The sequence below is a fragment of the Erinaceus europaeus genome, chromosome 4 (assembly GCF_950295315.1).
Source record: "Erinaceus europaeus chromosome 4, mEriEur2.1, whole genome shotgun sequence".
In the NCBI taxonomy this organism is placed as follows: Eukaryota; Metazoa; Chordata; class Mammalia; order Eulipotyphla; family Erinaceidae; genus Erinaceus; species Erinaceus europaeus.
Genome location: NC_080165.1, coordinates 6,162,738 through 6,166,719, shown reverse-complemented (window position 1 = coordinate 6,166,719; position 3,982 = coordinate 6,162,738). Strand labels below are relative to the sequence as shown.

General features: G+C 45.2%; 1 pseudogene; it reads left to right on the top strand.

The window, feature by feature from the left end:
* The first annotated feature begins 1,687 nt into the window (after window positions 1–1,687).
* LOC132538458 (U6 spliceosomal RNA) lies at window positions 1,688–1,760 on the top strand (annotated as a pseudogene).
* The last annotated feature ends 2,222 nt before the right edge of the window (window positions 1,761–3,982 follow it).

The following is a 3,982-nucleotide window of genomic DNA, read 5'->3' as shown; positions in this document are numbered from 1 at the left end:
ACACACACAAGGCTACACAGACAAGTTATATCAATGACAATCTGAACTTCAGTTGAGAGCCATGCTGAAGATGGTGCCCTTAAGTACAGCTTGAATTCTGACAGGAGCAGACAGCTGATTGGTTCACAATAAGCACTTCAGTGAAAGAGTTCTTTCAGAAAAGGAAGCCTTGGCTGCTCACTGTTGGCGTTAACTGAAAAGGTAACACAGTGGTTGCAGATGTGAGCAAGCTAAGTATGAATACCCACTGGTGTCATCTGTGAGCTCTGTGAGTCATTTAATCTCTTTAAACCTTTATCTTAATGATGGAGATAATAGAATCTCTTTCCCTTATTGTACTTATAATAGGCAATTCCTGGTGGATAGTAAAAACACTATTTGTCTTTATTTAATACTTTAAATGGAACTTTGAATACTTCCTGTCTGGTTAAGAGAGATAAACCACTGTTAAGAAAACAAAAACGTGGGAGCCGGGGCAGTAGCGCAGTGGGTTAAGCGCACTTGGCGCAAAGCACAAGAACCTGTGGAAGGATCCCAGTTCGAGCCCCGGCTCCCCACCTGCCGGGATAGCCTGAGGGTACTTCTTCCCGAGCTAGTGCTCTCTGACTTGCAGAGAACTCAACTGGAGCCGATCTAGGCTGCTGTGTGGGAGAGGGATCAGGAACTCGTGCCGCACTAACTTCCGCAGGAGATACACTCTGGAACTCTCGGAGCCGGAAAGCAATTTCCAAGTGTCTTTAACCAGAAGAGCAGCTGTTTTTATACTCTCCAAGTAGGGTGGAAACAGGATGTGATATAGAGAGGGTGGAGAGAAAAGTGACTGGTGAAAATCAGAGTGTGACAAGGAGGGGGCGGAACAGGCGAGAATCCTATCACTGAACCACCAATGCCCTGGAGGGAGTGCTTTATGTAAATGTAAAAGTGATTTATGTAAATAGACCAAAGCTTTGAATGGGATCAGTAAATCCATGTATAGGCATATGGTTAAGCAGAAGCCAGGGGGAGGTGGCATACTACCCAACACCCACCTGCAGTGGAGTCGCTTCACAGGCGGTGAAGCAGGTCTGCAGGTGACTGTCTTTCTCTCCCCCTCTCTGTCTTCCCCTCCTCTCTCCATTTCTCTGTCCTATCCAACAATGATGACATCAACAACAATAATAATAGCTACAACAACAATAAAAGACAACAAAGGCAACAAAAGGGAAAATTAATATATTTTTGAAAAAATAATTCAATTCAACGTGTTCAGACATGTTCTACCCGGTGCCCTGTCCTGGGCATTGTTGGTAGTCAAAGCTGAGGCAGAAGGAAGAACCCCTCTCCTCAGCATTTCTCTCATCTATTATACAAAAGTCACGCCTGACCCACGCAGCATTGTGAATACTTACAGGACCTACGCTCTGATAGGTGACGCTCATATTTAAACTCCTGACTTTGTACTATTCTGACCTACTTTGCATTATGATGTACTGTATATAGGTCATTTTCCAGGAACTGTTTTGAAAGTTACTACTCCTTTCTGTAAAGCAATATTTTTGTCCTCTTATTGCTAAAACATAATGATTAATTAATCAATTAATTTGTAGGCCTTTTTCATATCACTGGGGCTCACTGCCTCTCTCACTATAGCCATTATTTTTTTCCTTTTTCTTTCTGCTAGTTAGTGAGAAGCAAAGAGATGTGGGGTGTGCTTGCTTCGGCAGCACATATACTAAAATTGGAACATTACAGAGTAGATTAACATGGCCCCTGCGCAAAGAGATGTGGGAAGGGAGGAAGGGAGAGAGAGAGAGGGAGAGAGAGAGACTACAGGCTGCAGTACTGCTCCACTGCTGCTGAAGCTTGCCCCTTACAGGCACTTCTTGTGGTAGACAGGGACTTGAACCAACTGCCACGCCCAACTTCATGAAGTTTAATAAAACCCTTTTGAAATACAAATTTAACCTGTCAAATGTCGTCACTATTATGTTCTACACAGTAACCCCCTCACTCCCTTAGTGAGAAATTCAAAGAATCTCAAGTCACAGCAGCTAAAAGCAGGCCGCCATTTTTGTACCCGGCAGCTGAGCTTAATATGAAACGCTGACTGACACTGGCACCAAGACTGACTGATGTTTTGACTCCTGGAGCCAAAGGCAGACTCAGCTTTGGCACAAACTTGTGGTCACTCAGCAGTGCTGATTCTAGGGAAGGGCGAACAGGGCAACTCCTAGTTCAGGGATAGAAGTTGTTGGTAGAAACAAGCTAGAGATTGAACTGCGCCTGGAAACATTCATAGGTTGCCATCTTAACCTCTTTGAGATTGGCTTGTTGGAGTCAGGATGTGATCTTGTTTGGAAATGGGACTGTTGCACATAAAATTAAAGTTATGGGGGTGGGCATGGGTAGTAGTGGCACACCAGTTTAAGCACACACAATGCAAAGCACAAGGACCTGCTTGGGGATCCCAGTTTTGAGTGTCTGGCTCCCCATTTGCAGGGGGGTCGCTTCACAAGCAGTGAAGCAGGTCTGCAGGTGTCTCTCTTTCTCTCCCTCTCTCTGTCTTCCCCTCCTCTCTTGATTTCTCTCTGTGCTATCCAACAATAGCAGCAGCAGCAGCAACAATAGAAAAAAGATGGCCACCACAATTAGTGGCTTTATAGTGCAGGGACCCAGCTCCAGCTTATGATAACCCTGGAGGATAAATAAATAAATCTTCTTCTTCTAGCGTTTGCCCTTCTTCCATAGCCAGTCAACAGCATCAGGTTGAGCCTGATGTCAAGTTTCGAGACCTCCTTTGAATCTGGAGAGGTGGCAGTCGTTGACTAGGTGGGTCATAGTCTGTCTGGAGCCGCAGGGGCAGTTCGGGTCGTCTCTGGCTCCCCAGCGATGGAACATAGCAGCGCACCGGCCATGGCCTGTTCGATAGCGATTGAGGAGGGAATAAATTAATTAATTAATTAAGTAAGTAAGTAAGTAAGTTATGGTGAGGTTGTAGTGTTATTATTGGTATACCCACCCAGAAAGAAAATCTGAGCACAGGGAGAACACTGTGAACTTTGGAAGTGTGCGGTGATATGTCCACCTATGTCCCCCGCCACATACACACACACAAACACACACACACACACACAAACCAGGAGTTAGGAAAGAAATCCACAATAGATACTTACCCATCGTCTTTGGGGGAAGCATGGTCCTGTTTACACCTCGGTCTCGGATTTCTGGCTTTCCGAGCTGTGAGGAGATATACACTGCTGCTCAAGCCACTCAGCTTAAGGTCCTTTGTTACAATGGCCTCAGCCAACTCCTGCTGGATGGGAGAGGAGGTTCTCTTTGATTCTAATACCTGTTTGCTTGTTCCTCCTCTTAAATACAAGCAGTTTTTTCTGCAAACTGTTCTTTAAAATTTAATGATAAAGTAAGCATTTACCTTTAGTTGGAGAGGAAAAAAAAAAGCAGTGGGAGGTCTTAGGATTCCTCTCAGCTTTGTCGCCGTGCTTTTAATATGGGCCAGTTCGGTACTTAGCTTCCCCCCCAGTTCCACTTTCTTCCTATTTATTTATTTATTTATTTTTGATGGCTCTTGGTTTCTGTGTGACACATCTACCACTCATTGAACCATACCCACCCTTTTTTTTTTTTTTTGGCAGAGATAGAAATTGAAAGGTGAGAAAGGAGGTGGAGAGAGAGAGAGAGAGAGAGGGGGACAGGCTTAAAGCATTACTTCGCTGTCTGGCTAGCGTCTCGAGAGAAAGAGATAACCCAGAGACTAAGCTCATGATGGCAAAGCAATACAAATCTTTATTCATTCGAACACCCCAGAGTCGGGTGGTAGCACACCTGGTTAAGCCATGTGGCGCCAACTGCAATGGCTGGCGTCAGCCTCTCTGTCTTCACTCTCGCCCTCCTCCAGGTCACAGAAGAGACAAGACAGAAATGGAAGTGGCTCGACAATACCATACATGGTTAGGAAAGGGGTGGAGAAGGGGGCCGGGAATGG